The sequence below is a fragment of the Gymnogyps californianus genome, chromosome 16 (genome assembly GCF_018139145.2).
Source record: "Gymnogyps californianus isolate 813 chromosome 16, ASM1813914v2, whole genome shotgun sequence".
Classification (NCBI taxonomy): Eukaryota; Metazoa; Chordata; class Aves; order Accipitriformes; family Cathartidae; genus Gymnogyps; species Gymnogyps californianus.
This window is the reverse complement of record NC_059486.1, coordinates 8,183,890-8,200,083: the sequence shown is the minus strand read 5'-3', so window position 1 is coordinate 8,200,083 and position 16,194 is coordinate 8,183,890.

Here is a 16,194-nt window from a genome sequence, read left to right as displayed (position 1 = left end):
GTTAGGATATGAGATAATCATAGTCTTTAATATTAGAGATGCTAATGGTCGGTAAACTTTGTGCTAGAGTACAGAAGTTATGAAATGCTTAAAATTAAGTTTACAAAACTGAACGCAAACATGCATGATTGAATTCTTACCCTGGGCTTGGCAAGGCTTGGATTGTACAGGCATAGCTATAAATAGAATTTAACTCATAGCTCCCAACAGAAAGACTCAAGTGATACCACAGTGACAGAGGACTGATTTACATTTCAGATATAAACCACGATGTAACCATCTCAGATGACTTTCATTTCTCATTCCAGAAAAGGTTTTCTGCAGTCTGAAGTACCTTATCAGAGGATGCTTTCTTGTATAAACCACGTCAAAATTTCATGCAGAAGAATAGAGATGAGGTTAGTGAGCATAAGGGAAGATGGCATTTGTGCTGTGCTATGGTATGTATCCTCATAATCCCAATGCCAATGGGGGGGAAGCAAAGACCGCTCTTAACAAAGTTGCATCCACCTATGACTGCCACGCTCAACTACTTGGCACAGCTTCCACTCTGATCACGTCCCTGTTGCCTCTGTTTTTGTGAACTGATGTTTCATTCTTTCTGAGGGCATCACTGGACTGAAGCTTGGCATAGCGTAGGAGCAGGTAGGGTGTCACAGTTCTGTGAGGTATCAGTAGTATTAGCATCTACAACTGATGAGCTCTGCTGGTCCCTGGAAGAGCTAGGGGCCTTCATGTGACCTTTGTATAAAGTAGGGGATTTTGCCCAAAGGGGAAGATTTGACGTGAAGCTGGCAGAACTGTTCCCCTCAACAGTCAGAACCACCGGCTGTTTATCTGGCACAGCTGGAGCATACACAGCATTTTGCTCTGACAGATGATCTCCACATTGACTAAGATGTTCTGCTAGGACCAGAGGCTGCTGATCATCCCCTTCTTCAGAAATAACAAAAACCGGTTTGTTTTCATCTGTTTCTACCATAAGCTCCTTTGTTTTCGAACCGTTGACCAAGTTGATTTTCAGGGGGTTGGAGCTCTCTAGAAGATTCTTGGGGCTTTGGCTGTTAACTGGAGATGCTGCCCCTAGATGTCTTGAGGGATCCAAGGACCTCACATGTTTGCTGTCAGGGGAACTGGCTAAAAATCCAAAATAAGGGTTCCCAAACCTGGATTTCTTCAAATTGCAGGAGCTTAGCTTCCGCTGCCTTTGTGCAGTCAGAGTGAGGGGGTATGAGGCATTACTGGCAGATGAATCAGAGTAAACAGTCTCTGATGCTCCCTCTATCTCAGTGGCTGAGGTTACCTTTCTGGTTGGAACACCTTGGGATCTTGCAGCTGTAGGAAAACCCTGCACAAAAGAGTGATAGCTTAGTAGACATGCCATGAAAAGCAGCTATCTTGAGAAACTTTGATCCCAAGGGAACTAAAAGTTAAAATTCCTGGTTATGTTAGAGGTGAGATGCATTCTTTAGCAAAAACCTATGTTATTACCTTAAAAAAGAAGAAACATCCTCTGTTAGCTTTGTAACAAGCTGTTGGTTTGATGATTACAGTCAGTGAGACCTAGATATCCTTCCCACACCTACAGATTCCTCGCAATGCAATAGTAATAAGTCAATTAAAATAAATTTAAGGCATAACCAGGGGGAAAAGGTACATGTCAGAACATCAGTGAGATAATCTACTCTGAAGGCATTTTTTAATGTTTTTCTGGACTGGGGATCATTTCTTAACCAGGTGCTAACTGCTGGGAAATACAGCTTCTTAGCACTTCAGGAAAGCCTGAATAAATTACAATGTAGTTAGGCAAAAGAGTTTCCCATACACCAAGCAAGATGGACTGAAATGTGTATCATCACATTGCAGGTTGGAGAGGCAAAGCAGTAGGCCAAGGGAAAATGTGTCCCATCAGTGAGCAGGTGGGGGTACTGGGGCACAGACCCCGACCCTGGGGAGGGACCCACGTCCTCACCTCCTTGCAAGACTTACACTGTTGTCAACCAGCTTTGTGAAGGGACTGTTGGTGGTCCAGCTGCACCATTTTTTCTGTAGCTGTGGTATCGGAGCCAGGAAGTCGTGGAAAGTGCGGGCACTCCACGTGCGTTGTCTGGGACAGTGATTTTCCAGCTGGACATTCCCCTTCTCAACAGCGTCTGCTCCTGCAGCTGTGTGATTAGAAGTCAGCCAGTCAGACACAGAGGCTGGGCTTGTGACACTTCTTTTTAGGTTTTTGTCCTGAAAAGAGTAAATAAAGATCGTTTACAGCATCTCTCATCAAAAGGTTTTAAAAACACTTTAAAAATACGCTGTTAGTGCAAGAGATGGATTTCTTCAGTGGTTCTCTTCTCAGGACAAGACACAGGAATGCAACTTCTTCTCGTTGCTCTTCCAGCATGCTACCTGAAGTTCGCTGGCTTCTCTGGACCAAAGTTTTACCTTGCTTCCCCAGTTTCAGGTTTAACACTGAATTGGGAAATTTCAGTTACATAAGAAATAAAGTCCTACCACTGTCACTAACCAAATACATCAAATATCTACAGCTTTATTTTACTGGAGATATCTGACAGATCAGAGTAGTAAACTTCACTGTGTAAAACATAATTCTTCCACCCTGCTTGGCTCTTGGAAGGCTCCAGATGTGTCTGTCTGGGGAAACAAAACTTCAAGGGGGATTCCACCCGGCTGAAAGAAATCCAGAAGCAAGCAACGAGAGAATCAGGAGTCTCAAAAATGGATGATTCAGGAGGGAAGAGTGAAGTAAGTGGTGCTCTTTATCCTATGTTAGGGAAGAATTAAGAAAATAAAAAGAATTAAAAACAAAGAGAAAAGGAATAATCTGTTCTCGGTGTCTGTGGTGAATAGAACAAGAAGCATGAGACCCAGATTGGAGCCAAGGAGATTTTCATTTCACATAAGAAATGCTTTTCAGGTGGAAAACGTGCTTTAGCAGTAGAACAAGATGTCCAGACAGGTGTAAAATTGGCATCATCAGAAGGTGAGACCACATTAAACCATTGTCACCAGCTTTGTGTATAAGCAGAGTTGATCTGACATGGGAATGAACTACAGACAACTTCTAAAGATCTCTTCCATACTTACTTTATATGTTCTGTTGTTGCATTTAAAATCACAATTTTTGTCCTTAATATTGATGTGGGTTTAGAGCCAGAAAAGTTAAAGAATCCCTGACTGTCCTATGAATCTCCTTTCATTCTTACTAATACTTCACCTGTTACTTATATAAGCCTCCTGTTCCACAACTCTATATGTATTTTTAATTTTCAGCTGTGCGAATATGGTTGTCATGAGAAGAATGCAAAATCCACATTCCCAAAGTTTACATAGTCCTTAAAGAGGGTCTGAAATAAATCCCACAGTGTCCTGGATTTAAAAGTCCTGAGAAACCAGAAACTTGTCATTTGTTATTTCTGAGAAACTGAATCTCTCAAGTTTCTGCAAATCAAAGAAACTATTTAGTTAAAATGTCATATTGGAAACGGATGGGCAGAGAGGCAAGAAATTAGCTACTACAGCAGAAAAAAAATCTCAGTGGGAAGCTGGGAGAGGCTTCAGGCTCTGGATAAGTTTGTTTCAATATTAAGCTCTTAGTCTCAGATTTGATTAAAGTAGCAATCTTTATTTATAAGTTTATAAGCCAGCTGTCTTCTCCTCCGAAGCCTCTTCAGGCTGTCTCAGGATTTATCATTCTAATATTATTATAAGTACCTCCAAACTGGTGTAAAAGCTAGCCACCGGTTTTGAGATAGATATACTGGAAGTAACTATGAAGATGAATAATGTATTTTCTAGATTTTTGAAAATGTTTTAGCAAAAAATCTTTCTTAAACCTCCATGATAATACTTTTTACTCAAACCTTTGCATCCGAAACTTGTAATGTCTGAATAGAAGTCAGGGGTCATAGTTATAAGTTAGCCAAAGGCTGAAAGATGACTTAAACCAAATGGGACTTAGAAAGCCACGACTCTCCTGGAGGACACCTCAGAAGCCATCTAAAAGCCATCCTGCCCTCCGTTTCCTCACGCTAGTCCACATACAGAGACATGTTTGCTCTCCCGGCTCTTGCCTCCTGACAGGGGATTGATTTCTTCAAATGGGTTTAAAAGCTAAAACACAAAAGCCAGTTTATCACTGGCTCCTGCTCAGCAGAGCTGAGGCTCACACTCACTGGGGGGCACAAGACCAAGTGGCCAGCCACCATTTCTCAGTAAAAAGATCTGGATAATTTTTTTAATGAAAACTCCTTGTAGCTTTGTCTAGTCAAGTATTTTGGGTGAGCTGAGTCTGATGGCGTTATTTACTGTACCGTAAAGGCTCAGGATTTCACACATCTTTTCACATGAGGATAACTACTTAGCTCCTGCCAAGAAAGTGGCTACGCTCCAGTGGATAACTCATCCTGCTTGCCTAGTGCTGGTCCACAAAAGCTATGCGCCATACCCTCTGCGGGGCTCAGAGGCTAAAGTCAGGAGCTGGCTGGCCAGCTGCATTTTACACCCTAAAAATACATATTTAGAAATTAAACTGTGAACATGTTTATTTCTAACATCCAGTACCACTGAGTAACTCAAGTGGCCTGAAGAGATCCCATTTGAGTGGAGGTTTGTAATTAGCCTGCTGTGCTCGATTTCCACCCCCCTTGGAGAGGATAGTCTTCAGCTGTGGGGAAAGACCCAGTGCTTTTAAAGAGGCCCTTTCACCCTTCCTGGGGAGGTTTTCTGCTCTTAAAGGGGTTTGGTTGAGAGTTTTGACTCACTTGTGTACAGCATGGACATCACTGAGAAGGAGATGCCTCTTGAGTTAATAATGTGGTAAATCACTTTAATTCTTTGGGTTGCCTTCAGTTAGAACTGTTTTAACACTAAGTATTTTATTTATTATATATATAAATCTTCTCTGATAGATTGCTTGCAAAAAGGATAGCAGAATAGAAATGGTTTATTTTAAGTGTATTTGTTCATTCTGACTAGAGTGGGGAAAAGAGGAAGGAAAATGGGTTTCCCTTCTGTCTAGAAGCTGTATTTGTATGTGACTGCCACCAGGTGAAGCTCTCCCACTGGAAAGAATGACCAAGGAGTGCAGGTGTTCAAGAGTACCCCGTTTGGGCACCGCTGCAGCTCCCAGTGCCCTGCTCCCCAGAAGGTAATGTGTTTGGGCAAGGGAAGGCACCAGAGCTGTCTTCCCTTCTTTCCCTCTTTCTGTTAATCACTGTGGCCAACTGGAGGAAAAGCTTAGCACATGTCTTTCTTACGCTAGCATAGGAAAATTCTGACTAGCCTGGCCTCCTGGCTAATTTCCTAATCAAGTGCAGGGATACAGAATGCTTTTGTTTTGTAAACTGTGACAGAAGTATTACACTGACTGTCCTGGGGCATGTGAGTTCCTTGCGCTGGTTGTTTCTCCTCCTGTGAGAAAAAGAGAGAGGGCACTGGAGAGGAGAGTATTGACCTGGGAAAGGCTTTAATATAGACTTGTAATGAACATGCTCTGTCAGGCACTACGCTCAGGGTTGAAGAGGTGGCAGCCAGACCTGAGACTTCTGAGCTATCATCTGTTTCTAAACAAATAATTGACCAGGAGTGCAGGGGAAAGAGCTAAAATAAGAGATAACTTACTGAACTGATTCAGGTTTCTGTGTGTGTATTTGAAAGGACCCCAGTGCTTTCACTTGAAGCACTTGATTTTTTTGGAGCACACACTGTTATTTTTCACATCAGCCTGGTGAGACAGTTAAATAGCTTTCTGACAAGCTGAGGAGCTGAGTAACTTCCCTGACTTGGCAGTGGTGGGCAGGAGCAGGTCTGACTCCCAGGTCCTGCAGTTGCTACAAGTAATGTTTTTAATGGAACAGCATCTTTGCCAATTAACATATTTCTGAGGGCTGGTCCTGCTGCCTGCTGGCAGACCTCTGCATTATCACCTATCAGGATCCAAGGTAGACTTCTGCACTTGCTCTTCTCAAAGCGGGGAAGATACTGCCTTGGGGGATCACAGCCCACATAATTTGATGGCAGCTCAGCTCAAGGGTTAGGAGAACTGCCTGGCTTAGTCACTATCTTTCTTGCAAAGTGGGCAGTAAGCGTAAATGGACAGATATGACAAGTGCTGTCCAAGAGGGACATCCCATGGCTTGCTAGAGATGCCAAAGAGCATTCCTACCTGTATTCTGTAGGTGGTAAAGCTCAGCCCACTGGCCCCAGGTCCAGCAGAAATAATAAACACTTCATCGCTCCCAGTCTCGGTGGTCACTGCGGATATGGAGGAGGGCACATCTGGGTCAGTGTTCTGAGGAGACCGTTCTGTGCTGCCTCCACAGGAAGTGACTGAGAAAAGACAAAAATCAATAAAGACTGCTTGCAAGAGTCCAAAACATCTGTTCCTAGCTCCTCCATGACAAACCCTCCTCCCTCTCTCCCCAGACAATCTAGAGCAGGCTTTGGCTGTCTCTTGCATCAGCCAGAACAAACTTCAAGCCAACAGTCTGCTCTCCTGCAACTGCAAGCTTTTAAAAACAAAACGGGAGGGGAGGAACATCCTTGGGTCTACTTTCTAATACAGACAGACCCAAACTGAAATCCCTCATACTAAACACACAAAGTTATGCTGCAGGTCAGAAATTTGCGGATTTGCTCAACTCATTCTTTACTTATATTTACTCATCCCTGATAATATTGGGAGCTGTGCTTTTTGCTTAAACCCCAGCAATGCTGCTCCTACAGGCAGCCTTATGCTCCAGGGACTGCCATGGGGGGGGTGTGCATGTGTCCCCAAGGCCCGTCCATCTGGTCCAGGCCAGGAGACCTCTGGCCACAACCTCCTTGATGACTTTTCCAAAGAAGGAGATGGGAAACTGTCATGGTTGGGAGCACAGAATCAGCTTTTCAGGAAGACATCTTTATGAAACCTGAGTATAATGGCTGATGGTTTAGTGGGAAACTGATGGTGTGTAGCAACACAACATGAAGTAGCATCCTGTTGGCCTTCACCAACCAAAAGGGGCACTGATACAATTCATGCGTTGTTGACTCAAAATTGCAGCAAGTGACATTATTTGCAGCTCAGCTGGGGTTCTCTTGTTCTCAAAACACACTGTGAAGTAAATGTCTAAAGCAGTCTCATCCATAAAGCTCTTCAGAAAAAGTCAGCTCCAGGAGTCAAAGTTGTCCAAAGCCTATGTAAGCATGGTAAAACCCATCCTTTCCAGACAAGGTTAGGCACAGGGCAGGTGAAACTCTTCCACAATTTATGGATCTTTGTAAGTTGTTTGTAGCAGCCTGAACCTGACACATTTGCTCTGCTAACCCAGTGTCTCTGCAACGCCATGTGCTATGACAGCTTTTGTTGGCAGGGTCCTGGAGCTGTGCTTGTGCGTGCTCCTTGCCAGGGGAATTACCCTACCAGCAAGGGGGGAGAGCAGCAAATAGTTCCCACAACAAAGGCTTTCTGCTGTGAAGTGGCTCTCCAGCTGTGCATGGGCGAGACAGCAAGGAGGACTGCAAGGAAGAAATGATCTGATTAACTGGGCGGGGGCTACGGGGTGCCCTGACCTGCTCCCGCCGCTGCCCCGCGCTTACCCGCCTGCTCCCGGCTGACAGAGTGGTTGTTGTTTTCATTCTCCCGACTTGGCACCACCAGCTGGAGCTCATTGATATCGACAGCGGAGTTCTGGATCCCGTTCTACAACTCAGAACATGCCCCAGTAAACATCGTCAGATAAACAGTGCAACAGCCAATATGAAAGAGAGAAACAGAAATTGCTGAAGCCATTAGCACTAACCTCCTGGTCACTGCATGCGTTGGATGAGCTCCTTTTGGGGCACATTCTCTGCCTGAAAAGGAGAGACAGCAACAACAACAACAAGCCCACGAGTGAGTTAAAGATCCACAGGAGGGAAGGTCTCAGCTGTGCTCATCCTGCGAGGGGGACCCAGCAGGTTGTGAGCTCTCCTGCCTACAGGAGCATCCAAAATACTTGCCAAGACTCAGGGCAACAAGGCCTGTAGGCCAGGGGAGAAAATGATATGCTCATGTAGTGGAAAGTAGCTGACGAAGAGAAGGACCTGTCATCTTCCCAGGATCACTGCAAAAGCAGGAACAGAGTTCAGACCTCTGCCAAGTCCTGCCAGGCTCCCCCCCACCGGCTGTTCTTTCAAGTCAGTAACTAAATAGCGGGACTCAAATCCTGCCTTTGGTCTGGGCAGTGACATCGTTCTTACCCTGTTAGACAGAATATTTCATCTGCGTAGCCAACATTGCGTGCTGGATCATATTTAGCAAGCAGAGAGCATCAGATGTTGTTCATTTGTATGAACATTTTATTAAAAGACAGCGCTATGGCAGGTGATTACTGGGTAAACATGCCTCTTGGCTGAAGGGAGACAAAAGCACGTTCTTAACCATTTTTTCATATTTTTACTAAAACTGAGATTATGAAACAACTAGTGTTATTTACTTTTGGATGAATAAGACTTAAAGATGTCACAAAGAAAGGCTGGCAGTAATGAACGCAATAATGACTGAAGCAAGTCTATTTTGTCTTCGTGCACAGCAGTTCTCCATGGGACAGTGCAGAGACACATGGGAGCATTAAGGCACTGACCAGAAAGGATGTGACCCATGTTACTGTTTTCCCTACTATCTGTGCTGTTGGCTGGCATTCTCCCTGTTCTTGTTGGAAGGATTGGTTTGTTTTAAAAGGCATTTAATCTCCTCCATGCAAGTTTTTTTTGGTAGTGATGTGTTGAAGCCAAGATTTCAAATTTTCAGTCACCATTTCATTACTGTTTGTTTTTAAGAATGGGGGCTCAGAGGCCACCTGATGAGGCTGGCCAGGAGCCGGCCTCTGCTCCATCTTGGGCATGGTGGGTTTCATTCCTTCACCGTATCATTGGATCTCTTAAAAAATGCTTATTTACTGACAAGTGAATTGAGGGAAAAAAAACCCCACAACACACCCCCAGTGCTATTCCTAGTGAATACAAAGAAGACTACAGAAAAAGAGGAGAGCGAATTGGCACTTGAGAAGGTAATCCAGAAGAGGTCCAGACGGATAGCTGTTACTCCAGGAGGCACAGCAGCATCGGCCACCACTTGGGCTTCTCGGGGGAACTCAGGGCTAAAGCAGGGAAGGCTCTTCCTTAATGCACTGATTCAGGAAGGGGGAGCAGGGAAAGGCTTCCAGGTAGGAGTGGTGTTGCCTTATCAAGCAAGATCAAACCAAGTAGGAAATACTTCAGAGTGGAAAATGTATATGTAAATATTCCACGCACACCCACCAGAAGCTCTTATTGGGCACCAGAACCATTTCAGCAGGAGTGACCTGGCAAAACATGTCCCAAAATAATGAATTAGCGTGGTGGTCAAGGCATTCAGGTAGATGGTGGGAGAACTATGTGTAATTCCCTGCTTTCTCCACATTGCATTCATTTTTTTTAATCTCTTCCCCTCCTCCCAGCTCTTTCCTGCCAAAACCCATGACAAAAATTTAATCGAATCTGATATATTCCTATGAAATATTCTTGTTTCAAATAACTGGCATGTTACAAGCAAATTTGTTAAAATATTCCCACCCAGGGATTAAAGAGCACAAAGGAAATGTTCTCCTCTAAGAAAACACAACTTAGCACATACTTCTTTCACACTGAACATCAGGCATTGGCAACCCAGACTTTTTAGTTATCTGGATGGTCTCACTTTTGGGTTTGTTATTTGAACTTTTAGCATGACTTAACAAACAAAATGTTCGAGTTCTCAGAAACACAAATGAAAACGTGTTCCTCAGATTCTTGTATACAGCTGTCCCATTTATAAGATATTTGTATTCTCTGGGACAAAGCTAAAAAGATGAAATATCCATTTTAAAAGTCTTGGCAACTGACAGCTATGATAAACTATGGATAGATAGAGCAAGTTCTGCATTAAGAAACTGAAATACCTTACATCCTTTTGGCTCCTTTCCTTGCCATTCTTTATAAATCTTGTGCTCTACAATATTTAGCAGGCACTGTAACTACCTTGAAATCCACAAAGCAGTTTGGCAGCATGAACCAAAGGGAGAGTAAGGTGCCCCCGGCAGAGAAGTTTTCTGTGCAAGTATGGTAGAATAAGGGGGAATAAGAGAAGGAAGAGTCCTGTTTTTCCCAAAGTTTAAATTAGGATTAAAAAATGGTAACTGGCTGAAATGTCCCCATTTTAACTTTTTCTTCCCTCATCACACTTTGGGTATTGAGTGTCTGATTTCCACTGAACAATTTGATTTACTGTTAAAAACCAACACACACAAAGGGTAAGAGTTTCTAGATTTGGCCAACAATTTTGGTGGAAAATTGAGATTTTTTTTCTTCTATTCAGAGGTGCTGCCACAGTGCCTGGAGAGATGCGCTAGTTTGCAGGACTGGGGATCTTCGTCTTTCTTTAGCTCATTCTCCAGTTGGACTACATCTCCCGTGGCATGTTGCAGTACCTCACCACCAAGGAGACCAGCGACTTAGATCAGTGCGCAGCTCATGGATATAAAACAACTAACTTGCAAATACACCCGTTTCCATTTTAAAAGTTGAATTTTTTTTAAAAAAAGTTGCTTCAAACTTCTCAAGTAAACCAAAAAATACAAGTCTGCTGGAAGCTTTGTGAAAATTGTCCTGTGCTCCCCAGCAGGCAGCTCCAGCTAGGTCTAGCTGTCTTACGTCTCTAACTAAACCAGCCTGATGTGTAGAGGGACAGAAATAGAGGACACAGCTACAACAGGCAGGGAGGGGTTTCTGGGTTGTGCCTAACACAAGGATGGCAGAGGAAAGGTCTGGTTTTAGCGCAGAAGTGAGGAAGATTCTCAGGAGGACATTATATGACAAAGGAAAAGTTTCACCCCCAGGGGATGGTCAGGCTGCAGGCAGTGACGGGCAGGGCAGCTTGCATGGAGAGAGACGGCAGCACATGATGACTTGATGAAATAGCTGTACACGTAGGGGGTTGTAATTGGAAACAGGTCGTTGGCAGGCTATGCAGATGTAAAATGCTGTTGCAATCCATGGGTTGCAACCATCGAGCAAAAGTCTGACTGCATTGGACAGGATTAAAATTAAATAAGGTGAACATGTCTGTTGTTCTTGGGGCTTGGGAAAGAAAATAAAAAATACCCCATTACTCGAGCCAGGCCTCATGGCCAAAAGTAATTAGAATTATTGGCCAACTAACAACTGAAGCTTTCATTCCCTCCCCAAACAGCAAACAAAAGCTGCAGTGTGGCAGAGACTTGGAGTTTCCCCAGAGAGCTTTGCCCTGGCTGAATGCAATGAGCCCGAGCAGACACTGCTGACGACTTGGTGCATTGGAGTGGCAGCAGGTGCCAAGCCCATCCCGGGCCATTTCTAGCCCTGGCAAGGCAAAGCCTGCTACTTTTAGCTGAGCAAGGGCACCAGATAGAAATGGGAAAAAAAATACAGCTAAACCTGTTACCAGAGGAACAAGTAAAGTACAAAGAGAAAAGAAAGTGGAAGGCAAGTTTACGAGGCCAAGAGCTTGAAGATTACTATTAGCATCCTTTGCAATGGCACGCTCCAGCCAGGACGAGTATTACTATGCCTCAGAGAGCTGGTCCCATTTCTGAGCGTGCTGCGTTGTTAAAGCATGTTCGTTTCTCCCCTCAGCCCACCGCTTGCCGTCCTGGCATTTTCTGCAGTGAGGACAGGCTGTGGGTAATGCACATTTGACACCTGATTTCAAGCCCCTATTTAGGGCAAGGAGCATAAAATAGAGCTTGGTGGGCTCACACTAAAAGAAGTTTAGATGTGCTTAATGGCCTCTGCAGTCTTATTCTGAGCTGCATTAAAAACCCACAGCTGGGAAGTGTAGGCAAGCTCCAACCAGCACCAGCAGTTCTGGGGCCAGAGACCAATATCCTCGAAGCAGTTAGCCCAGTAAAGAGATAAAAACAGACTCTTCCAGTGCAATACAAGCAAGGTTACTCAGCACAGATCATGGCATCGCTTCCACATGTGTCATCTCACTTAAATGCTCTAAGTCTGACAAGAAATAAAGTATTGTAATCAAGGCCTCCCTGGAATAGCATGCAGGGAATATAGGCAGCTGGGATAGTAAATGGCCTTTCAAGAGGCTAAAGGACTAGGGGTAGTCTCCACATACAGTCAATAGCTGACTGAGGTGTATCTTCCTTTAAAAAAACAGTCGTAAGGCAATGAAAAGTCATAAATGCCAGTGTTAAACGAAGTGAGTCTAATCCTGGTCCCGCGCCATAGGACCCCTTGTAGGATGTATTCGCAGTGACCAGAACATAAAAACATTTGCGTGGGGGGAAAAAAATGCCTTCGGTTTTTTCTCCGTTGGTCAGCAAGAGCAGAATATTACTTTATTTTGTAAACATCTGACAAGCAAAAAGACAAATTGTGCATGTGAGCAGCATGGCCTGGCTTTCTGAACAGGCTATGCAGAGTAAACTTCAGCCAGTGAAATCTCAGATTGCTGGTGTACTTTCGGGTTTGAATAATACTCTGCTTCACGGATAGTTACAGTGAAATTAAATAGGGGTAATGGAGCAAGAACAGCCTACTCAACATGTGTACCAGCCCAGACTGCTGCCATAGCAAAGGGAGCATGTTTCTGTCTCTTTTGAAGATTGGCAATGGTATAAAAATAAAGTATTTGGTATCTGGAAGACATTTTCCACCAGACGTTTTCCTTTAGAGCTAGCAAAAAATTGTGGTCTAAATTAGTGTTCTGCAAGCTCTTGAAAAAGGAAAAAGGTTAGTTAGATGTAACACATGCAAGTTTAACTCTTACAACTATGAAAAGCTCAGACCCCGAAAGCAGGAATTTCTATATACAGCAAGACAGATTATATTTAAGCTTCACCACCTTGCCCACGTTCTCTTATACCCAGTATGATGGCCTATATTTTGTATTTATTCAGCAAGAGCTAGAAATGCAGCCTCCAAAAGGACAAGGAAAACAAAGTTCCTCTATCAAACCAACCTCAATGACTAGGAGCGGCTGGGCAATCCTGAGACCTTTTGGGTTGGAGGATGAACAATAGATGAGGCAGGGGATGCAGGAAGAGAGCAGACAGACCAGTTGCATGCTGCCACTGGGAAATGAACGCTATTACTAATACCCAGTCACCACAGTGGAGCCCTGCAAGGGACAGTATTTGTTTCGGTTTACCTGATGTTTTCATTAAAGTCAAAACATTTGAAAAATACTGTTTGTTTTGACAAAAAACCGGGGAGCTTGGGCTCTGTTTTGAATTTGTTGGAAGGAAAAAAAAATAAATCACTCTTTCTATAAAAACGTTTTCACTAGGGAGTTAGTAAGAAAGATGCAAACATATGCTGGGGGGTGGAGAAGCTTTCTCCTGATAGTTTTGAAGAAAAGAAATATATAAAATAAAAGCAATTGACTGGAGAGGTATGCCTTTGTCACTGGCTGGTTTTAGCCATTTAACTAGTTAGCATCAGGACCTGGAAATCAGCAACGCAGCCTGACCATCAGCTCACTTGACCGTATCATTTCGGATGACCTTGGGGGACAATCACAGGTACTGCAGCATGGCTCTCGGCTCTTCCCTAGCACTCAAAGGAATGTCTAGATGACTGCTTAATGCCTGAAGTGCATTGGAATTAAAGTGTCTGCACAGACTCTTGGACAAAACATGCTACAGACTGGAAAATATTATTTAATCTTAATTCTAAGTGGTAATACTTTTGTTATTATTTACTTTTCTGCACAGCGTTAGTGATGGTTGGAGTCAAACTGTGGAATCGCCGTGAAAAGACGCAGTGGCTGTCAGCTCAGCCTGCTCAGGAGACTCGGGGAAGGATGATCTTTCTGTTCTGCATTTGTCCATTGGCCAGTTAGTGTCCCAAACCTGAGGTTCAAAGGCATCACTGCCACTGAAACAAAATAATGCCCAAGAAAGTCCTTACCCTTCAGGTATTTCTGCAGGAAAAAGAAAATAAATTGGAGGCACAGGAGCTGTAGAACTAGGAAAGAAAACTGAGGAGCCTAGAGCAGGACTAGTGACTGGCATCGAGCTCCTTTGTATCCACACACTTTACTACATTTAAAGGACAGCAAGCATTAGCAGAGCAAAGGAAACGTAACTTTGTTTTCTGATCTTTTTCCTGTATGGATAATATCACATGCTTCAAAGGCTCAGATATGCATCATCTTACCTGCAAGCTATGCAGAGGGCAGAGAGCAAAGCAAGTGCAAAGAAGACAATCCCTGTTACAATTGCCAGCATCATCATGTTTTCCTTTCCCTCCTGCCTCACAGCATCTACAGTGTTAGGTTCAGTGATGTTCTTGTATTCAAAGAGCATTGCAAAGCCTCGGCCCCGGTCTGTGGTGGTGATCAGTTCCATGATAACCTCAACCATTTCCAGAGAGGAACCAAAGACCATGGTCTTGTTTAAAGGTGAATTTGGTCCACAGAAGCGAGAGGAAAATGTGATGAGATCGGAAACGTATAGTACATCATGGGGACAGACATCCACTGCTGACTGTGGGCTGGAGGAGATTTCCACAGGCAATACTGTTGTGGGAAGAGTCCAGCTCTCTACCGTAACTTCATCTCTCTCACTAGCAGCTAGGTGTGCAAGCAAGATTTTCCTTTTCAAATCTTCTTCTGTTTCCAGAGCACTGGTATTTTGCCTCTTCATTGTGGCACTACCAGCCCCAGGGAATGGCAGTTCTTCTGGTTGAGTCTTGGTAATCACTTTGGGTTCCTTCATCTGCTTCGACTGGTTTTCTTCAGATGCTCGTTTGGCTTCATCTTTTTTTGAGATGGTTCCTGGAGGTTCATCCAGGTGACTAGCAAGGTCCTTTGACTGATCTCCTGTGCTGCTCAGATTCTGAGCCACCTTCGACATCCAGGTCTGGAGAGAGGGTTTTGTAGTACGGAGAGCAAAGTCCAGGTTTTCCTCAAGAGAAGGCATGTCCTTGTTTCCTGTTTTAGCGGGGGCTGAAAAGCCATCCCAGGGGGTTGGAGTTTCACTAGAGCTCTCAAAAATGTCAAAGTCAAAAATTTCCAAGATAAGATGGGTTCTGATGGGAATGAAAAATTGCCAAACGCAGTGTGTCCCTGGGTAGTAGTTGTTTGGAAAACCTGGTGATAAAATCAGGCCTCTTTCCATCGATTCCACCACTGCACCACAGGAATAATACACCTGGGAAATAAAACAAATAAGCTTACATCTTGCTAGAGATTATATACAGGATGCAGTCTGCTAGACCTACTGAAGGTCCTACTATTTTCTTTCCCTTTGGGGATTGGTATAAGATAGCCTCAAGAAAGGGGAATTCATTAAGCTTGTACAAGTCTATCTTCTGCTTTCTCATGTGGAGCATTAATCTAATATGTCTAATATGGAAAGCCACTCTTAGAGACTATGGAAGTGTATACTGAATGATCAGCCTCCACAGAAATATAACCCAGATGAGTAATTCACATAATTCTCACTTTCCACTACTGATCATAGTAGCATCCATTTCTGCTGTTGGCTAACACACAACTTTTTGACCACACAAATGTGTTATCCTCAACAGCTGGTTGTGTGATAAAAATCTTAAGAAGCTAAAGAAAAACTGTGTCACCACAGCATCTTGAACTCTGTGTTATTTTCATTACAAAATCTTTTTTTTAATGTTAAAAAGAACCCCTTGCATTGATGATTACCCATGACTCATCCATCCAACTCATCTTCTGTTTCAAAGACATTCAGCCTTATTTACTTCAATAAGCAGTAAAATCTAGGTGGTTTTAATTGGGTAAATTGTCTCTTCTTCAAATGCAAAGCCTCTCAAAATAGTGATAGCAGATACCAGTTCTCACTAGTAAACTAGCAATCAACATGCATTTTACATAACACAGTGACAGTCCCATGTGAAATTTGCTATTTCTTCTTTCTCCGTAAATAGCCTTCTGACTCCAAAGAGCAAGGAAATCCGTAAATGGTGGCACTAACTACCGTGCTGCTGCTTCTTCTCTAAAGGTACATGAAGCTGCTTTCACACATCATATTTACAACTACCTTCTCCCAAAGACACTCTCAGAGCCTTTTTTCAAGATTCTTTCATAAATTTGGAGAGCAGAGTGCCCTGTCTGCACCTTGGGCAATTGTTTTTGAAAAGGGGAAAAAATAAGTCAGAAGTACTTAGGTC